This window comes from Castor canadensis, chromosome 7 (assembly GCF_047511655.1).
Source record: "Castor canadensis chromosome 7, mCasCan1.hap1v2, whole genome shotgun sequence".
NCBI lineage: Eukaryota > Metazoa > Chordata > Mammalia > Rodentia > Castoridae > Castor > Castor canadensis.
In genome coordinates this window covers 76,676,742-76,691,731 of record NC_133392.1, presented here as the reverse complement: position 1 = coordinate 76,691,731, position 14,990 = coordinate 76,676,742, and the positions used below count along the sequence as shown (strand labels likewise).

At 39.2% G+C, this 14,990-nt stretch overlaps 1 protein-coding gene across 3 annotated transcripts in view; it reads right to left on the bottom strand.

Moving 5' to 3' along the window:
• Mapk8 (mitogen-activated protein kinase 8) overlaps positions 1–14,537 on the bottom strand; it is a 91,240-nt gene extending 76,703 nt beyond the window's left edge. For 2 of the 3 annotated variants that reach the window (XM_020164215.2, XM_020164216.2), the window contains exon 1: positions 14,368–14,537. The gene's annotated coding sequence lies outside the window, so the exon portion shown is untranslated. The remainder of the gene's footprint in view (positions 1–14,367) is intronic. The other variant, XM_020164217.2, reaches the window with a different exon arrangement.
• Positions 14,538–14,990: the final 453 nt, after the last annotated feature.

Below are 14,990 nucleotides of genomic sequence, written 5' to 3'. Positions count from 1 at the left end.
TTTTTTTTTTTTTTTTGACAGTATGAGGATTTGACTTAAGGGCCTCACATCTGCTAGGCAGGCGCTCTATCACTTGAGCCACTCTGTCACCATCACTTTTTCATTATGGATTTTTTTTGAGACAGGGTCTCATGAATTATTTCCCCAGCTACTTATGACCCACAGTCCTCCTGATCCCAGCCTCCTGAGTAGCTAGGATTACAGGCATGATCCACTGGTGCCTGGCACTGTAACTAGTATTTTGATGGAAAGTAACTTAAAGAAATTTAGTGAGAAGAGTACCACTGTTAAATATTTTTGCAAATCTTTTTATTGTATGGTTTAATTACTAAGAGCTAAATTCCCTTATGTGCTTCTGCATTCTGTCTATAGGCGCATCATAGATCAGGTCATGTGGCCTCTAAAAAATTCTTGAGAAAAGATATGAAAAAAGGCAAATAACATCTTAGTATTGCTATAAAAAACTGTACCGAACCCGGGTGCCTGTGGCTCACTCCTGTAATCCTAGCTACTCAGGAGGCAGAGATCAGGAGGATCGAAATTCAAAGCCAGCCCAGGCAAATACTTCTTGAGACCCTATCTCAAAGAAAAAAAAAAAAATCACAGAAAAAGGGCTGCCTTAGTAGCTCAAGTAGTAAGAGTGCCTGCCTATATTAAGCATGAGACTTTGAGTTCAAACCCCAGCTCCCCCCGCAAAAAAAGTCAGTATTTTATGAAACCCCTTCCTATATTTTCTAATGTTATAATTAAAACATGGCATCTTATAATTAAAAGATGGCAATAAGCCTTGGCAGACTAAGCTACAAAAATCAAAGTTGCAAATCTCTTATAAAATTTTTTACTGTTAATGATATATTTCTTCTAAGCAAAATCTATTTTTTAAAACTTTGACCCTGATGAAATCAAAGCAATTATTACTACTCTAGTTTCTAGTTATTGTATGTTAGTATGATTCTTGGATACTTATAAATGTAGAAATATAAGTATTCACTCATGCATATAAATATATTATCTTCTCCATGCTCACAAAATATATGAAAATAAATATACCAAAATAGTACTAGCTAGATTATGGGTACTTTTGATCTTTTTATTCTTACTTTTTCCCCCTTCCCCCAATATTTACATATTTAGTTTTTAAAAAATAAATGGGAAAAAATGCTCCCCATTTTAGCACTAGCTAAACTTCTTTTTAAAAGCAGAAAACCAGAGGCCTTAGCAACTTCAAAAAGGCGGAGAATAAAAACAAAACTAAGCCAGGATATAGGATGTACTACACCCCATGTTAACAAATGAAACAACTGGAATTTAGAATTCTGATTCAAGAATCTAGGATTACCAGTCAAATATGCTCTTCCCATAAAATAATTATTCTTCTACCATATGAAGTATTTTCATTCCCATTTGATTTTATACCACAGAACATAACACTTCTAACATTCACATTCTAAGTACATTTAATACACTTAAAAAAAAAAAGGACTGAATCCTTTTAAACATTGTCATTATTCATGAAAATGTCTACTTCTTGGCCAAACAACTGTAGCAAAGTGAGACTATCTCAATTGCAATGAAATAAAAGTTTCTAAATTCTTCCACTTAGGGATCTCAAAACTCTGTTGCTGAAGCAACTGGTTCAGCAATACCATATCAAGGCATTATGGCAATAGGAGTGACACCATTACTCTGTAATCAACATGAAGAGAAGGGATAAACATTGTGCAGACACAAATAACTCTCCTCCTTAACCAGCAGAGCAGACAGGCAGCACAAAGCAATGGTTGGGCCCTCAGGGACTGGATTCAGACTCTGGCCTCACCCCTCCTTTATATGTAACACCTTGGACCACTTTCTTAACTTCATCCTACATCAGTTTCCCCATCTATAAAATGGAGAAGAGGAGAGAACCGTACTACATAGATACTCTGCCCTCAAGAACAGCATAACTCCCCACTCTTTAAGTGTAAGCTATACATAGTCACCTCTTTCAACTTCTACAGTATGGAGAGGTGGAAAAAGAGTAATTTTATAGTTGAAATTCTCTGACAAACTTTCCTCATGGTCAACATTAGTCATAAATTATGCTAATAGTATATACCCTTGATATCAGATGACAAAAATGCTACTTCACCTCTGTGATCTTCCTTCTGAAAACTTATAATCCCAGTCTGAAAGTGAGAAAAATATCATATAAATTCCAATAAAACAACATTCTACAATGTATGTAAACAATACTCAACAAAATTGTCAAGGTCATCAAAAAGAAACAGCTAAGAAAACCCAAGAAGACATGATAACAAAGTGGAATGTGGTATCCTGAGTAGGTACTGCAACAAAAAAAGACTTTAGACTAAAACCTAAGGAAAGCTAAAAACTACCACAGATTTTAGTTAGCAATAATGTATCACTAATGTTCACTAATTGTACCTAATGTACTACACTAATCTAAGATGTTGATAATAGGAGTATCTGCATGTGTGGTTTATGGGAAATCCGTCACATGGTCTCAATTTTTCTGCAAATGTAAAAAATTTTTAAATAACACCAGTATAAAAAAGTGACTAAAATGATTATAAAACAATCAAAAAACAAAAATCTTTATGATACTAAGAGTTACTTGCCATTACTGGAGATGACCGCTAACCAATTTTCAGACTAAAGAGCTGGTATATTAAAGAACAACAGCATTTACCTCACCTTGAAAGGAAGAACTATAATTCAGTTCTATCTGACAAGGGAAAGGTGTTTTGCTATGAAGCCCAGGCTGGCCTTGAACTCAGTATGTAGTTCAGGCTGGCCTCAAAACTTATTCTGTCAACCTCCTATTGACCTGATGACAGGTGTGTACCAGCATGCCTGGCTCAAGAGAAGTCTTTTTAACAAGAGGAAAAGCTGGCTAACAAATCCAGAAAGACAGGATTAGGAAAGAGCACTACTTTGCAAGACCAAATGAAATAACTGATTCAGACAAAGCTAATCAATGAATGCTAAAAATGTCTGATGAGAAACAGGATATTCACAAGGAACCAAAATGTCACCTCTCTGATCAATTGCTGATAGCATGGCATGGGGGCAGACCAATTTTTATAATGGATATACTTAAAACCACCTTAACTAACTGATACTTTAGGGAGACAACATGATGCCTTGTATTATATATCAATATAATAAACATAGTAGCACCGAAGCCAACACCTAAACATAATCCAGCCTTTAAACCCAACTGTCTGTATTTAGGAAACACAGTGCCTAAAGATACAAGTTAATCACCACAAAGAAACAATCAGACAAATCCAAAATATGGGAGCAATCTGTTAAGACAACTGGCCTGGTCTCTTCAAGAAGCTAGTATTATGAGCCAATAATGTAGAGGTGGGAACGACTGTAATAGGTTAAAAGTGATTAAGGCAATAACAACCAAATGCAATGCATGAACTGTGATTGAATCCTGGTTGGAGAAAACCTGACATGAATTGACCTTTTGTGGGGAAAAGGGATAAAACAAGATGGTAAAATCAGACTCCCCAATTATCATCATACCCTGCCAACAACACTGTGAGCTATCCACACCATAAAAATACCTTCACAAGAGTCAAGGAAACCAGGTAAAGGATCATTGTACCCAGTTGTAGCACAAACTGCCCTTTTGGAGAAATAATTAGAACTTCAATATACACTACACTAATGGGCTTCCTCCTTAAATATTCTCCTTGTAAGATGGGGACAAGAAAGAAAGGTGACCAATTTATGAAACAATGGTTGAGTAAATTTACAATTTTGAAATTTAAGAAGTACGAGAATAAGTTGGAAGACCAAGAACATAAACAAACCTTAAAAACATTCACATATACATATATTCAGAGAGTAATAGCACAATAAACTGGTAACATTTATGTATCTAACATGTTATACAGAATTAATTCTCTCTGCAAGCCCTTATTATATTGGTGGCTGTGATGCAGACACATACTGCTACAAAGAACAACCATTAGTCCAGCTCCAAAGTGACTCTCCCAGTTAGTAACTCAGAGGTTATTCTGAGGTTTCTCTGTGGAACAACTTCTAAAATTCTACTCAACATGACTGCTCACTGCCTCCTTCCCAATACCCACAGCCTTTTAACTTTAACAACAGAACACCAACAAGCATGTCAGCTCTTTTATATATGACTGCCTTTCTCACTAACAGACATGAAAATGTTAATCTAGCTTTTTCTCTTCCAAACTTTGCAATAATGTCCACTTTTTTTCTCTCCTTTTTCTACTCCTAATCCTATTTTCCTCTTGTCTAATATTTGCTATAATATATAGAAACTGATATCCCAAATCTCACCTCAAGGAAAAACTAAAATGACATATACTAAAACCTTAATCAAGCTAACAAATTACATTCCTTACAATGGTAAACTATGTAATTCAGACCAACTTCTTAATTTTGAGAGCAACAAGAGAAACTGGACACACTCCCAAGCTCCCAAGAAAAGAGGAGGGAAAAAAAGGAAAGCATCAGGAGTGTCTTTACTCTAGGAGACCAAGATCTAGGTCTATGTAGAGGCAGAGGTAAGCCTGGCAGTTGGAGCCATTTTCTTCCAGCCGGTGGGGGGGGGGGGAACCTGCAAATTCCTAAAAGTTGTCTGTGAAGATGAACTTTCAGTAGATCTACAAGGCTAGAGAGAATTAAATACTGCAGTGAAGAGGCCAATAAAGTAAGGCGGGGGGTGGGGTGAGGAAATGGGCTGATTGATAACCTACCTGACTTTATGTTGGGAACCAAATGGACCATATCCTAAAAGAAAAGAAAATGAAATAAAACAGATTTTCCAGAATCTAAACATCTTGGTCTCTGAAGAGATTGGGATGATCCAGGATGGCTAGTGCCACTAGCTAGCTTCCTGTCAAAAGTAAAAATTCTCCTAGATATACATAACATCATTCTCAAACCTAAAATTATCCCTATAATTTTTTACATGAAAATACATCCAGGTTATGAGACCAGGATAACACAAGTGACACAAAAGTCTGTAATAATGACCTACAGAGTATTAAGATAATAAAGTTATCTAACACAGACTTAGTGTGTTCAAAAACAGTTCTTTTTTTTTCTTTTCTTCTTTTTTTGAGAATCACAAAAGACTGGCCCAGTACAAAACACTTTAAAATTTCAAATCATACATTCCATAATTCTTACATTCATCTCTCTCTCTCTCTCTCTCTCTCTCTCTCACACACACACACACACACACACACACACACACACACAAAAGAAACCCTCAGGATGGATCCTAGACCTAACTGTAAGAACTAAAACTATTACACTCTTAAAAGAAAGCAGGCATAGTTGTCACGTCCTTGAGTTAGGCAATGATTTCTTGTACAAGATACCAAAAGCACAATCAACAAAGACAGAAGATAGATAAAAATAGATAAATTTGATTTCATTAAAACCTTTTGGGATACAAACAAGACCATCAATAAAGTAAAAAAGACAACTCTCAAAATAGGAGAAAATACTTACAAATCATACATCTGGAAAAAATTTATATATACACTATATGAAGAACTCTTAAAACTTACTGGAAAGATAACTCAATCTTTACATGGGCAAAAGATTTGAATGTCTTCTTCCAAGAAGATATACAAATGGGCAATAAGCGCACAAGATGTTCAACATTATTAGCAATCACAGAAATGCCAGTCGATACCTACTTAAGATGTGAAGAAATTAGAACTTTTGTACCTTGCTGGTAGAAATGTAAAATAGCATAGCTACTTTGAAAAACAGCTTGGAAATTCCTCAAAATATTAAACATGGGGTATTAATATGACCCAGCAATTCTACTCCTGGGTAAATATCAGAATAAAATGAAAACATACAAAACACACAGAAACTTGTGCTTGACTAGTCACAAGAGCATAAAGTCAAAAAGTGGAAACTACAAGTTTCCATCAACTGCAGAGAAGATAAATAAAATGTGGTATGCCTATATAATGAGTTATTATTTAGACCATAAAAAGAAATACATCACTAATATACAAAACCTAACATTATGCTACATAAGTAACTGAACCTTGAAAACATTATGCTGAGCAAACGATGCCAGTCACAAGACTGTATACTGTATGATTCCACTTCTATGACATATCCAGAAGAAGAAAATCCATAGAGAAGAAAAGAGATAAGTGGTTGCATGGGGATGGGAGGGGATGTGTGGTTAGGATGAAGAATGACTGAAAATGAGTTGGGAGTTTCTTTCTGGGCTAACATGTTATAAACTCAGGTTGTAGTAATGGCTATATTAAATATACAGTATTAAAGTCTTTAAACTATACTTCAATTGGGTGAATTTGACTGGTATGTGAATTACATGCAGTTTTTACTGTTAAATTCTTAGCCCCTTATTTCTTGTAATACATTATGATACTTTGTATTTCATTTCATTTCAAAGTAACAGGTTACAATCCCCTATATTCATTTTACACCAAGGTATTGGGTCATGAAAAGCAACTTGAAAAACACTGCCACAGAGTCCTATAACACTAGAATTGAAACTCACCATCATCTATTATGAAGATGAGTGTATCATACCACATATCCCTGCTACCTCAGTTATCAGAAAAAGTCCAACTTCCCTCGTCATCTATTATTCTCAGAATTGGCGTTGCCATGAGGCTGAATACAACTTTCATTTTATCCAATTCCTTATCCCTCCTATTCCTTTACTTGGCCTTCTGAGATTCAAGATCCATAACTTCTAGCAAGCAAACTTTGCCAAGTATACTTCATCTATCTTCCCACATTCATCTAGAACTTTAACAAGTGGTTCACATTATGACATTATGTTTCTTTACCCTGTCACCATTTGCTGATTTCACTACTCATGCAGGCTGACCCCTTTAAAACTTTTGTTTGTTTTGTTTTTGTTTTTTGGCAATGCTGGGAATGGAACCCAGGGCCTCACATCACTGAGCCACACTCCCCATTCTCTTTAATTCACTGGGCTCCTCAACTCTACAGATTCACCTCTCAATTCTATCTTATCAGCCAAGATCATCCTGGACCTTACCAATGCAGTAACAATTACCCTTATGAAATCTCTCTCAGGCATCCCACTTTGACCATCCTTCAAGTTCACTTACTCAATCCTCCAGCCCCAACAATAACTCTGAAATTTCTAGTGCTTTTAGTACAGCACATCCTTACTTCATCTCTCTTCCTGTTCATGTCAGAGTCCATCATTCATTGTTACTCTTCCAAGCACATTCTTTAAAAGACTTATTTCCTTTCTCCCCTTTTCCTTCTCTTGTAATGACCTGGTGTAGTTTTGTGTGCCAACCTGGTTTAGTTATAGTGCTCAACTATTTAATCAAACATAAATCCAGGTGTTGTTATGGATGTATTTTGAAGATGTGGTTAATACCTACAATCGGTTCACCGTAAGAATAGATTATCCTTGATAATGTGGGCAGACCCGCAATCAGATGAAAGGCTTTAAGAGGGAAAATAGATTTCCTGAGGAACATGATATTCTGCCTCAATAATACATCATTAGCTCCTGTCCATGAGTTCCCAGCCTGCTCTGCACATTTCAGAGTTACCAACCCCGACAAGAGCAAATTCCTTGAAATCTCAGTCTATGTAGCCATCCATCTATCTATGGGTTTTACTCCTCTGAAGAACTGACTGCTAAGCCTGGCAAAACCTCACCCTGGATACACTCAACTATCTGATCAGTTAAATAATGCTGCAGGGCGGAGGGAGAGGAAAGGGCAGCGGATCACAAACTAGACGGAATGATAACGGACAATCAATACTTCCTCACAAGCTGCTTCAAACCCCCTCCCCCCGCCCCCCCCCCCCCCCCCCCCCCGCCACTCCCATCCCACTCTGCCCTCATGAATCTCCTGCTTCATTGAGAAAACAGAAACCACAAGACATGAAAGCTAGAAGTATAAGCTTCATCTTCCAAACATCAAGTTTCCTTGGAAGGGCACACAACTTCTCTGATTCCTTCCTGTTTGATGGAAAGTATCTCCCCTCTAACAAGGGTCAAAACTCTTTCTGTGCTCTGCATCCCCTTTCCTGCACATTCTCATTTTTCACTCTCCCGTTTCCTTTACCTACCAACCTATTTCTTTATTTCACACTTCAGAGCTAACTTTTAAAAGTTGTCTATATCTACTGTGTCTGCACTTGCTTCTTTCTCACTTCTTTTTTTAAACTTCACTCATTGCTTTTTAACCAACTTTAATTTGACTTCTTTCTCACTCCCCAACAACTTCCCACATAATCGCTCTGTGCCTGTTTCCCTGTCTACAAAATGGGAATAACAGTGCCTAGGGTCATCATGGGATGTGTAAACAACTTACATATGTGAAATATGGGTAAGCACTAAATAAGTATTAGCTATTACAATCACTAGTATATTTTCGAGTCTTGTTTTCCCTGGGTTCTAATCTTTTGTTTTCTAACTTAACAGTGTGGGCCCATGAGTAGTAAACTGCTTCAGATTTTTTAGAGTACAAGAGAGGTAGGTAGGATGAAAATAAACTATGCAATATTCATTAAACAATGAGATCTCTACTGAATTATAATTTCATAAGCGTGAGCAACCTCAAACCCAAACTCAAACTCACTCCTTCCAACCCTCACCCACTCCGTTTTTTCTGACTTACTGATTTTTGTCAAGATCACCTTTTTAAGCATAACACCTTCCTGTCCATACTCATTCACTTCTCACTTCTATAGATCTTAACTTCTAACTTGATTGTAAGTTCTCTGACAGCAAACTAAGCTACATTTCTGGAAACTGTCTCTGAGTGCTACGCACATAGAAAGTAGTCTATCTGTATTATCAAATAAGAGACAAGGAAGTTAATTACTCCTCATAGTACTTGTTTTGATATTCTGTCATATTCCAAAAGAAATTTGAGGTCACTCTTCTTGTGATTTCTATTTTGACTCATCAGTATTACACTCTCAACTATAACCAGAAATTAGAAAAGACATCTTACTTTCTACAGTTTATCAAGTGAGCATTATTTTTAAAGGCAGTGCAAGACATGTTAAGGATTGGATGCTCCCAGTGTCCGAATGGCAAAAGAAATCCCTAATGAAATGGCTAATGATATTTGCTTCTCTGTGTGAGGATAAATGCATTTATGCTTGTCTGCATTTCCTATCAAGTTACACTCAGATCAGTGAAGGTAGAGGCTGACTTCAGTGCAGATGTCAGGGTCCCACATAACTTACTCCCTGGAGTGGCACAGAGTGGGTTCTCAATGAATACTGTCAGTATAAAGTCAGTGTCACCTCATAGTTTCCCTCCTCAAAAAGGAACAAGAGATTTAATGTGCCATTATACCCACAGAAACAGCAACAGAAAAGTGAGAAACTCTAGAAAATCTTCATGAATTATTATGGTTCATTAGGTCTCTGAAAATTTTACAATATTCAGAGTCGAAGATCTCAATAACATAAAAATGTTTAAGATACAACAGCATTCCATTTTCTTCAAATGTGTTACTTGATAAAGCTAGTCCCAGCTCCTAGATTCCCATTCCTTTCGCTATCTCTCAAAACAGCCTAGGAAAACTTACGCAATTCTCTGAAATAATGTATCAGAGAATGTGGCAAATACTTTCCCTTCAATATTTGTTTTGGGAACATTTCCAAATTTTAAAACAGAGAGGATTACTGGTCCAAATATTAACACAAATAATCCCAGTCAATTCAGATTAAATGAGACTATCAAATTTTAATAAACCCACCAGAGATGAAGAGGGAAACAAATGGCATATCCCAGAGAATTTAAATGTACACTATGCATCAAAATAACTTTAAATTTACTAGGCATTTTGCACTTGTTCAAAATTATATATAGTATGTGACAATCGTTAAGATTTCCTGAATGCCTATATCTATCATCCAAGAAACACCTCTCCCAGGCACTATATATGCATTACTTTATTATTATTTTCACTCAATGGGTAATAAAACAGGTACAAATAAGTTATATAACCTGAACTAGCTTATGTCACATAATTTATTAGATTTGGAGCATGAACAGGAACTCAGGGTTGGCAACAGAGTCCAGGATAGTCAGTTCCTAAAGAGCTGGCAGATTTTAACCAAATCTGATGTACAACTAAAAGGGTAAAAGGACACTCAGAAATCTACTGTATCTGTGATATAACTCGCCATAAATATAAAACAATGGTGACTAATAAAGTTTTCCAATAGCACACATATGTGTGTGCACAATTTTAAAAACCAGAAATCAGTGAAATATGGCCTATCCAGAGATTTTCAGTGGGCTTTTTTGGTGGGAGAAGCCCTCTCATATATCTTTTAAAAGAGCATAAATTCATTGCTCAGATACATCATAAGTCCCATCCTTTATCATAAGCTTTAGGCTAGTGAAGTCTTCATTTTCACATCTTCCACAAAGTCTCTGAGAGTATTTCATCAGAAGGCATAGTGCTATGGAATGAATAAAATCTACCATTCAAACAAGCTTTAGTTTACGGTAAAGTCTTATTTGTTTTTGAGAGTCTGAACACTAAAGAAAAAACAAACAATTATGTCTGCTTCTAGAAACTGCAGAAGTCTAATTTTGATTGCCATTCTATATATTAAAAACAGTTTTGAGAGCCTCAGCTTACAATACTAAAATAAAAACAGTAAATAAGCAACTTGCCAAAAGCTCCAGAGCTTGTTAACAAGGAGGTACAGAATGAACCCAGGTATGATTACTGAACAGCTGTAGTTCAACCTACTGCCCCAATGGCAGGATAGCTCTTATTTGGATACTCCTTTTAAGTGGTAAATTCTCTTGAATCAGGATGCATTTCTGAAATCAAAGTTCAGGCAACCTACATTAGAATAAGAATACAAAGCTTCTAAAAGTTCAGGTAAAGAGTTCATGACTAAGACGATAAGCACCACAGCCCACAGAGTTAGGCAAATGATTCATATCTAAAGCTACATGGTTATGACTTCCTTGCACTACATGAATCAGAAAGGCAGCAGCCTTTGACTTGATCAGAGACCTCTAAAAAGGTGGCATCTTAATCATACTTCTACACGTGCGACAAAGCATCCGCGACAAAGCATCTCAACCATGTAAATGACTCAACTATGTCAAAACTCAACCCACTGGCAAAGCAAAGCAACAAGAAGCAAGCTTCTATTCAACAACCTCATAATTACCACTAGGATAATTTGTGACTAGTCATTTAATAACAAATTACTTTAAGTTATTTCATTGACTAGTATCCTCTTAAGATTATTTCCATAATATCAAGCATGGAGCAGATAGTTAAGGTTTAACTGTATTAATTTTGTACAATTTATTCTTATACTAATTTCTTTTCCAAGACACATTTCCCTCAGGACCTAAAGAAGTATGAAGGATATAGTTTCCTATTTTGCCAGGACAACTAAAGAGTGTCCCTTTCAAACTCATTTAAAAAACAAAAATATAGTTTGGTGGAATGACTGACTGCTATCAGGTATGGGAGTTTCTTCTTAGGATGATGACAATGTTGGAATCATACAGTGGTAATCAATGCACAACTCTGTGAATATATTAAAGACAACTGAAACATACACTCTACAAGGGTGTATTTTATGATGCAAAAATTAAACCTCAAAAGCTGTCATTTAAAAAAAAAAACCAAGAATTTAGAAACAAAACAACACAACTGTAGTTCTGTACATACACTGACTGAACTACTCCCAAAGGACTTGTATCAATAACCCTTACTGAAATCTAACACACCTTAATTAGGAAAAGCAATAAAAGTTTGGTGTCTCAAGATTTTCATTCCCTTATTATTTCTTCATTTCTACTTTATAAATAAGCTTATCTGGAATTTCTTCATACCCAAAACAAATGCTAATAATGTATTTAGTAATGGAAATGAGCTACAACTTGTATAAACTGAGTTTTAGATTATGCTTTGTCAATAGTATGAACACAAGCTAAAATATTGAGCACAAGTTAAAGCTGATATTAAGCATTTCTAAAGTATTAGAACTTAAAAATTTGTAATAATATATATAAACAAGTTGTTTCTTTTGTCTATTTTCCTAAAAAAAAAAAAGTCACCAAAAACTTTTCAAATAATACTCCCAGAAAGACAAATGCAATCATTTTAGACTCCTACTTAAATACCACTGTCGGTGTCTGGGTGTGTATGTACAAACAAGCTGAAAAATCCCTTATCTAAAATGCTCAGGACTAGAGCTGAGCGCCGGTGGCTCACTGCTGTAATCCTAGTCTACTCAGGAGCCAGAGATCAGGAGGATAGCGGTTCAAAGCCAGCCTCCGGCAAATAGTTCTCAAGACCCTATCTCAAAAAAACCCATCACAAAAAGGACTGGTGCAATGGCTTAAGAGGGAAGAGCACCTCCCTAGCAAGCATGAGGCTCTGAGTTGAAACTCCAGTGCTGCCAAAAAAAACTCAAATAAAATAAAAATAACTTGCTTGGGACTAGAAGTAATTCAGATTTCAGAGTATTTTGAATTTGCAGATTAGAGATGCTCAATCTGTATGTGTATACATACATAATACACCCTAATTTATTAATCATATTTTTAAAAATCTAGACAAGGTTTTATTTTAGGACAGTGAATATAAATGATAAGGCAAAAACCGATACTGAAGTGACTCAAATGCCCCTGTGGTCTGATACGAACTGATCATTTAGCCATCTGGAAGTGACCATGAAGCCTTCAAAACGTCATATACAACCTTCAAAGTTTTCATTTTAAGGTTTGGTTTTAAATGTTATCAATTACAAAGAGCTGTCAAGCAATGCAACATTTATTGAACACTTACTATATTCCAGGTAGATGGAGGAGAAGCAGATGCAAGACAGGCCTGCCTGTCTTGAGATGCGACTGCCTCAAGGAAGTCTCATTTTGGTTTCCTGATTTTGTCAAACAAGGCACTTGTAAGCATCTGACCTCCTAGGTTTAAAGTTAACCACAGCAGGGGAATCTGGGATAACCATTACAATAAATGACTGAAAGACTGGAAAAAATATTAACAATAAAAGCAGCTGTATATTTAGAGCAACTCTAACTCTACCTTCCCAATATAATACTACATGTGAAGTTCCAGATATACTCCTAAAGCATGGTTAAATGGCTGGTGGAGTGGCTCAAGTGGTAATAGCACCTGCCTAGCAAGCTTGAGGCCCTCAGTTCAAACCCCACTGCCAGCATTAAAAAAAAAAAAAGGTTAAATGACATGGAGAACACCTTCTTTAATATATATCCCTATGTAATCATCCTATTTAAAGGTACATCTATTGTATTTCAAAGTATCTTCCATCTAAGGCTATTTCTCTTTTCCTTCAAACCTCTTCAATCTGGATACAGTACCGAGCAGTTGCTAAATGAATGAATGAAGTAAACAGATGTCCTAATTGCCAAGAGGGCACTTGTTAGATGGTTACCTCAAAACACAATGGGCTGACAGACCACAATTCTACTGGGAAGATCACTGAATTTCACAAGTAAAAATAGTCACCACTGGACATTGTTCAGTACAACGTAGTCAACATGTTGTTAAATTCACGATCCGATGAAAAACTTCAGGAAATGAGAATGTTTAAGTGTTCCTTACAGTACTTTAAAATGAACTTGGTTCTATCATCTCTGGATGGGGAACACAAGAGCAAGACAAAGAGCCAGCAGGGTGGGGTGAAAAAGTCAAAAGGTCATCACCACCGAGCGACCCTCAAGAAAAACGCGCGCCGACCACTGAAGCTCCGCCCGGGCTAGACACACACCTCGCGCCCAAGCCACGGGCCCTGGCTCTCCCTTCAAGCACAGGGCTGGGAGCCACCCCAGCCATTCTCGGCGCTGCTGCCTGCGTTCGCCTAAAACGTTAGCACAAAGAAACCACCGAGAAACAAAACCCGGTCTCCGTGGGCTCGGGGCGGGCGAGGGGACCCGGCGACCGGGACGTTCTCCCCGGTTCCCCGCCGCCCGGGGAGGCAGCCTCCGTCCGACCTTCACCGAAGTGTTTCAGAACTTGCCACCCACCCCCGGCTCCATTTTCTCCTCTCTACGTGGAAACGGCCCCGCGCGAGGAGGGCGCGCGAGGACGGACGGGCGGGCGGAGCTCCGGGTGGCGGGCCGGGCCAGGCGCGGCCGGGAGGCCAGGGTCCGCGGCCCCACGCCCCCTCGGCCGGCCTCCGCCTCCAGCCGCTATTGTTCCCGCGTAGCCCCCGCCCGCCGCGCTCCCGCCCCCGCTCCCGGGAGGGGGTCACGGAGGAGAAGGCGGCGGCTGCACAATAACATAAACACGGCGGGGCCGCTGGCCGCCCTGGCCCTGCGGAGCCCGACGCACTCACCCGGCAGCGGCGCGAACAGTGACAGGGGAGCCCGAGGCAAGGACCGGCGCCGTCCGGATGGTCTCCGCTGCCGTTACCCAGCACTGCTCGTGGCTCGGCGCTCCGGGCCGCGTCGTCCGGCCTCGGCCACTCCGCTGAGTAACAGGGGCGCGGGCCGTCACCGCGCACGCCCGCCCACGTCATCGCGCAGGGCTCCGCCCCCGCGCCTGCCGAGCGGCCCGCGGGGCGGGGCAGCCCCGGGGCCCGGATTGCGGAGGCGGGCCCGCAGCCCGGGGGCGGGGCCACACTAGCGGGCCGGGCGGACTAGCCGAGGTCGCCTGGAGGCGGAGCCGCGGGCAGAGCCTCGGAAAGCGGTGTGTGAGGGGCGTAGCCGGGAGCGGGAGGGGGCGGATCTTGCTCTGGCACGTGGCGGCGCGTGGCCCCGGGAAACAGCTTCTGGCTGGAGGCCGTCAGCGCCTCAGAGCCTGAGCCTTCAGGGCTTCTTGCCCCAGGGTTCAAAGGTCAGGTGGCTTAGGTCAAACCCGCTGGGTCAGCAGGCACACCTGCCATGGCGCACACCTGAGAGAGAGGAAGATTTTTCTTTACTTTGACAACATGTGCATGCTGAGGATACCCTTTGGGGC